This window comes from Artemia sp. Qi Xiang Cuo, chromosome 1 (assembly GCF_049724085.1).
Source record: "Artemia sp. Qi Xiang Cuo chromosome 1, ASM4972408v1, whole genome shotgun sequence".
Taxonomy (NCBI): Eukaryota; Metazoa; Arthropoda; class Branchiopoda; order Anostraca; family Artemiidae; genus Artemia; species Artemia sp. Qi Xiang Cuo.
Genome location: NC_142794.1, coordinates 104,354,226 through 104,361,792, shown reverse-complemented (window position 1 = coordinate 104,361,792; position 7,567 = coordinate 104,354,226). Strand labels below are relative to the sequence as shown.

Here is a 7,567-nt window from a genome sequence, read left to right as displayed (position 1 = left end):
GCTAACTAAGTCCAATGTATGGAATGGTTTGTTATTTCAGTGATCGTCTTTTAATGTAAAAATATAAATACTGTAATCTTAACTATAGTGAAGTTGCGTATGCAAGTTAGTATAGGAAAGAGTTCGATCTTTATTATAACTACAGTCAAGTTGCCTATGCAAGTTAGTATAGGCAAGAGTTAGTTCATCATTATAATGACGTCATATACACCTCAGACCTCTTTTACTTTTCCCTGTTGTATCAGTTACTATGAGATAGACTTCGGTCCTTGCTCTAATATAATTTGACGAAATCAATAAGAATTCCAAATAGGGATAGGTATTTTTATTAGACAGTGAAACTAAAATATAAAACAACTACTCTAAATATTTTGATGACACAGCCTATCATCATCATCAGTAGAGTTACTCTATTATTAACTCTACTGACGATGATGACCGACTGTTTCATCGAAATATTTAGAGTCTTTGGTTTCTATTTTCGTTTCACTGTCTAGTAAAAGGACCTATCCCTATTTGAAATTCTTATTGATTTCGTCATGGAAAAGGCAGTGTGGTCATGGAGAATAATACTAATATAATTTTGTTTTGATCTGACTTTTTTTTAGGAGTTATGGGTTTTTATATTTCTTAACATTGGACGTGATCGTCTCTTACTAGGTTGATAGCTACCGCTGCAAACCGGATACTATAACAACCAGGATGACGTCAGTTACAACTTGAGTTTGGTTTTATGCTATATCATTACAAACAGAACCTCAAGCAATCAAGTAGCTAACTAAGTCCAATGTATGCAGTGGTATGTTATTCCAATGATCGTCTTTTAATGCAACAACTGAACAACTGTCTACGATGTTCCAGTGCCAAGCTATCTGAGAATTACTAACCTATACTATAATTAAGTGGCGTATAAAATTTAGTATAGGCAAGAGGTCGTTCTTTATTAAAATTTTTAACCCCATTAATTTACTTTAAAATGAGCCATTGAACAACTCTCTACGATGTTCCAGTGTCAAGCTATCTGTGGAATTACTAACCTATACTATAATTAAGTGGCATATAATTTAGTATAGGCAAGAGGTCTTATTATAACTTTTAATGTAACCATTGAACAACTCTTTACGATGTTCCAGTGCCCAGCTATATGTGGATTTACTACCCTATACTATATTTAAGTGGCGTATAAAATTTAGTATAGGAAGGAGTGCGTTCTTTATTATAATACGTAGTCGCCATTTATAATTAGCCAAACCGATTTCTAATATAATATTTTTAGTTTATTAACGAATTTATTATCATGTTTTACATGTAACTTGTATTTTACAATACAAGTTGTCTCTGATGGTACAGTGTAAGCATACACACTTGTTAGGCGGGAGAACGGGGTTCGATTCCCCGTTGGGGAGAACTTTTAAATTATTGAATTTAAAGCAATGTCTTTTAAATTTTAAATTTGAAAAGAAACTTGTTTAGTTACCCCCTAGCTAAAATAATGGAGATTATATGAATGAACCACAGGGTTCAGTTCCTTTGGACTTGAGCCCATTCTTTACTAAAAATCTTTATATAAAATATTTAAGTTACTATTGGCTAGAGTCTGTTCTTTATTATAAATTTTTCTAATTGATTACAAACAGGAAAAAGCCTACGGCTTTTTCTTCTCTTAAATAGTAAGGCTTTTTCTTCATTGAAATATTAAAAGACGAACCTCAAGCAATCAAGTTGCTAATTAAGTCCAATGTATGCAGTGTTATGCTATTCCAATGATCGTCTTTTAATGTTAATTTCGGTTACTATTGAGACAAGTAGCTATTATTACTATACAGTTCATTACATGGACTGTTTTATTGCTTCAAAATTCAAATATCTTTGAAAAGACTGCAGTATGAAAATACATCAAAAATGCAATTTTTTTGACAAAATTGATTCTACTTTAAAAATTATTTTATTTTTAAATACAAAAGTGACTAGATGTTGCAATTTCCTTTAAAATGAGCTATTATACAGCTCTCTATGATTTTCCAGTGCCCAGCTAGCTGAGCAGAAAAAAAAGCGGAAAGAAAAAAATATCCCGTTTGTGGAGAATAACGTGGTAAAAGTCAATTTTCTTGATTTTCAAGCCAATATATTTTCTTTGTTATTCAAGCCAAAGGGCGGTAAGTTTCCTTTATAGAGGATTCGGACAAGGCGGTTCTAATGGTGTACTTTTTGTTTTGATCTGATTCTTTTTTTAGGAGTTGGGGAGTTTTATATTTCTTGACATTGGAGGTGATCGTCTCTTACTAGGTTGCTAGCTACCGCTGCAACCCGGATAAAAAGATTAAAATTATCTCTGAAAGAATGGATTTTGTTGAAAAGTCAGCTAGAGATGCTTTCGCAAAACTTCATAGTAATATCCAAAAGAAATGTTGCATGTTTAGTGAAAAGCTTCCAAGGTATGAACCGGCAACTGTGGAACAGTTTACAGATGTAATGGGAAATTTTATACATCACTGTGAATATATGTAGGCATAATTGTTCTTTACTTAGTTTCAGCTTTAATTCGATGATCCAGACTTTATGTACTAACTACATCCAAAGACTATGACGTCATTGATTAATATTGTATATAAAAAATGAAGTTTTTCGTAAAAAAAAATTCATTTAAAAAAAAAATTAAGTACACATAGCGCTAGATCTAGAGATTTCCTTTAAAATGAGCCATTGAACAACTCTCTACGATGTTCCAGTGCCAAGCTATCTGTGGAAAAGAAAGAAAAAAAATATCCCGTTTGGGGAGAATAACGTGGTAAAATATGTACTAACTACATCCAAAGACGATGACGTCATTGTTTAATATTGTATATAAAAAATTAAGTTTTTCGTAAAAAAAATTAATAAAAAAAAAATTAAGTACAAATAGCGCTAGATCTAGAGATTTCCTTTAAAATGAGCCATTGAACAACTCTCTACGATGTTCCAGTGCCAAGCTATCTGTGGAAAAGAAAGAAAAAAATATCCCGTTTGTGGAGAATAACGTGGTAAAAGTCTATTTTCTTGATTTTCAATCCAATATATTTTCTTTGTTATTCAAGCTAAAGGACGGTAAGTTTCTTTTATAGAGGATTCGGACAAGGCGGTTCTAATGGTGTACTTTTTGTTTTGATCTGACTCTTTTTTTAGGAGTTGGGGGGTTTTATATTTCTTAACATTGGAGGTGATCGTCTCATACTAGGTTGCTAGCTACCGCTGCAACCCGGATTGTAACTAGGTTACAGCCATCTCTATGGCCATGATACTGTTGGAAATTACATAATCCCTATTTATGTTTTAGTTAACATGGACAAGGTGTCGTTCTTTATTGTATTCAACGTAAGTAACAAACTGGGTCATAGTGTACCACAAAATTTTCCTCGCTCCAGGACCATCCCAAGTCCAAGATAACGTGTCGAACCTATTAGGATACCTAATGCACACAGGTTGAACAGCAACTCCAGGATAAAACGCACCAGGTTTAAAAGTGATTAGTACTTTTCCATTTGTACAAGTTCCCTAAGGAAATATCAAAATCTGTTGCTCGGGTTCTTTAGATGTTCCTCGACGCACCACCTCTCTAATTGTGTTTGATCGAGAGTTAGGATCTTCTCTTTCAACATATATAGGCTGAGTAAAATTGACCAGTTTTCCAAAAAATGGCAATTTCTTCACTTCTTCTTTGGCAACAATGCTTGGTGACCCTAGGAAAAAAAACTACAAGCGTATCATAAAAAGAGGAATGAGGTGCAAGTACCAGAATGGGTGCTTCTCTTACCGTCGCTTGTCTTCCTTTTAATCTTAATTTGAAACCATACAATAGAAGAGCCAGACCATTATCTTAGATACAATGGCTTGCAGCGTTCGTCTCCATCCTTGTATAGGCTTTGATTTTAATTCTTCGTCAGATAAACTCAAAATCCCTGTAGAAGCAAGTGAATAAGATGTCACTAGGCAAATGGCAACACCAATCAATCTCAAAGGAAGACGGACGATGGATGAAAAAAATATCTTCACTTTACATAGATGGACAGACTTATACGATGCGTAAAGGGCTTTGTTTGACGTTGGAACTTATCCATATCACATTTATTGTCGTTAACAGTTATAATGTATGAGGTTGCAGTCTCCAGGAAAGACATTACACTCTTGCAAATAGAGGATGAACCTCTTGCAGAAAAAAAAAACATTTTTTCCAGAATTTATCTCTTATTCCTTCATTTTTCTTCATTGGTAAATTCTCATTGGTCTACTCAAGCTCCATTGGTATACTGTAGGATCCAGCAACAGATACACGAAAATATGAAGCCTCACATACTTTATTCAAATGATTAACATTGTCTGTCCAATGAAGTTAGTTGTTAAAAAAAAACTAACTTCAAAATTTCCAGGCTTTTTTCTAGTTTAAATTAAAACATTAAAATTATTGCTCAGGCACCGTAAATATTTTTGCAGTTTACATACTAACTTTAGCGATTCTCAACTGAATTAAAAATGTTTTCAACTTTTTTTCATGTCTTTAAAACACAACAAATTGTTGTAATCCCTTGTCAAAATTTAATTAAAAAAAAAACCTAAAAACATAATTGCATTTTGCATCGCCCTTTACTAGATCAGTTGCGTGAACCATTTTTGAAGAAAAAGCTAGCATTAAGGGTGTGCAATTCCTGAAGTCGGAGGCATTTATGTTGACATCATTTGAAATCAGCATACTTCAAGCAACTACTTTTCAATTCTGAGCAGCTATGTGTAACGGTGTCATCCCTTTACGGTCGAGTCTATGTATAGTGGCACCATGTGAAATCAGTAGCTTACAAACAGCTGCGCTTCCTTTTTCAGAAGCAAAATGTAACGTTGCCGGGTAAAATATAGGGAGACCTTTTATATCGGCACCATTTGAAATGAGTAGTTTACAAAGAGCTATATTTCCTTTCCAAGCAGCAGAGCAGAGCGGTGTTTTACCAGTAAAATCTAAAATATCTATTTTGGCATTATTTGAAATCAGCAGCTTACAAAAAGATACGTTTCCATGGTCAGCAGCCCAGTGTAAGTGTGTTCCAACACTTGCAGTTTCGAGTACATTTATGCTTGCACCATTTGAAACCGGCAGCCTACCAACCCCTACTTTTCCTGTGCGAGCAGCAAAATGTAACAGTTTAAAATATACTACGTCGGTAGCATTTACATTGGTACCATTTAAAACAAGTAGCTTACAAACAGCTAGTTTTCCGTGTATAGTAGCATAGTGTAATGGTGTTCTATTACAACTGTCGGTAACATATACACTGGTACCATTAGAAATCAGCCGGTTACATTCATCTACTTTTCCCTGCTCAGCAGCAAAGTGAAATGATGTCTTATTAGAAATCTTTGAAATAGTAAGAGACGAACCTCAAACGATCAAGTAGCTAACTAAGTCTAACTAACTTTTTATTCTAATGATCATCTTTTAATGTAACATATCAGTTAGTATGGGAGAAAGATCGTCCTTTACTGTATATTTTTGCAGTTTACATAATAAGTTTAGTGATTCTGGACTGAAAACTAAAATAATTGCAATTATGAGACAATAATATGGAGATATGTACTTTACGGGTTACAAACCAAAAAAAGTTTGGTTCCAGGATACGATAATAAATTTGAACTGAGATGAAAATAAATTTCTTCCAGGAGACAAAAAGCAAAACTAATTTTAGAATTTTCATGTATTTTTGTTGTTTAAATTAAAAAATTACTATTACTGATTAGGCATCATAAATATTTTTGCAGTTTACATAATAATTTTAGCGATTAAGCCAAAAAAGAAAATTTTGGTTCCAGGAGTTTCGGTTACTATTGAGACAAGTAGCTATTATTACTATAGAGTTCATTACATGGACTGTTTTATTGCTTCAAAATTCAAATATCTTTGAAAAGACTGCAGTATGAAAATACATCAAAAATGCAATTTTTTTGACAAAATTGATTCTACTTTAAAAAGTATTTTATTTTTAAATACAAAAGTGACTAGATGTTGCAATTTCCTTTAAAATGAGCTATTATACAGCTCTCTATGATTTTCCAGTGCCCAGCTAGCTGAGCAGAAAAAAAAGCGGAAAGAAAAAAATATCCCGTTTGTGGAGAATAACGTGGTAAAAGTCAATTTTCTTGATTTTCAAGCCAATATATTTTCTTTGCTATTCAAGCCAAAGGGCGGTAAGTTTCCTTTATAGAGGATTCGGACAAGGCGGTTCTAATGGTGAATTTTTTGTTTTGATCTGATTCTTTTTTTAGGAGTTGGGGGGTTTTATATTTCTTAACATTGGAGGTGATCGTCTCTTACTAGGTTGCTAGCTACTGCTGCAACACGGATAAAATAATGAAGATAATATGAATGAACCACAGTGTTCAGTTTCTTTGGACTTGAGTTCTTTTTTAACTATAAATACAAACAGGAAAAAGCCTACAGCTTTTTCTTCTTTTAAATAGTAAGAGACGAAACTCAATTAATCAAGTAGCTAACTAAGTCTAATGTATGGAATGGTTTGTTATTTCAGTGATCGTCTTTTAATGTAAAAAAAATATAAATATTGTAATCTTAACTATAGTGAAGTTGTGTATGCGAGTTAGTATAGGGAAGAGTTTGATCTTTATTATACTTTAATGTAAAAATTCGATGATCGAGCCTTTATGTAACCCGAATTAAAAAACTGTTATCATATCTTATATGTAAATTTTATTATTATAAGTGTTCGATAGTCTAATGGTAAGTATGGCCACTTGTTACCTGGTAGAGGGGGGTTCGATTCCCCGTCGGGGAGAACTTTTAATATGTTGAATTAAAAGCACTATCTTTTCAATTTAAAATTTAAAAAAGAAACTTGTTTATTTACATTCTACCTAAAATAATGAAGATAATATGAATGAACCACAGTGTTCAGTTTCTTTGGACTTGAGTTCGTTTTTTAACTATAAATACAAACAGGAAAAAGCCTACGGCTTTTTCTTCTTTTAAATAGTAAGAGACGAAACTCAAACAATCAAGTAGCTAACTAAGTCCAATGTATGGAATGGTTTGTTATTTCAGTGATCGTCTTTTAATGTAAAACCCGGAAAAATAAAACTAATTTTAACATTTTCAGGTATTTTTATAGCTTGAATTGAAATATTCAAACTATTGCTCGGATACCATGGATATTTTGCAGTTTACACAAGCTGCAAAGAACGCATAAGGGGCAAAATTAAAAATTAGATTCAGATGTCCAAAAACATGGCAACAATGCTGGCTGATCTTAGTAAATTTGGAAAAAGTTTACGAATTTTATACCAGGATTACGAAAAATATTCAAAATTAAAGATTAAAATTATCTCTGAAAGAATGGATTTTGTTGAAAAGTCAGCTAGAGATGCTTTCGCAAAACTTCATAGTAATATCCAAAAGAAATGTTGCATGTTTAGTGAAAAGCTTCCAAGGTATGAACCGGCAACTGTGGAACAGTTTATAGATGTAATGGGAAATTTTATAGATCACTGTGAATATATGGAGGCATAATTGTTCTTTGCTTAGTTTAAGCTT

General features: G+C 32.9%; 1 pseudogene; it reads right to left on the bottom strand.

The window, feature by feature from the left end:
- Nucleotides 1–3,309: 3,309 nt before the first annotated feature.
- Nucleotides 3,310–4,202, bottom strand: LOC148957048 (lysophosphatidylcholine acyltransferase-like; annotated as a pseudogene).
- Nucleotides 4,203–7,567: the final 3,365 nt, after the last annotated feature.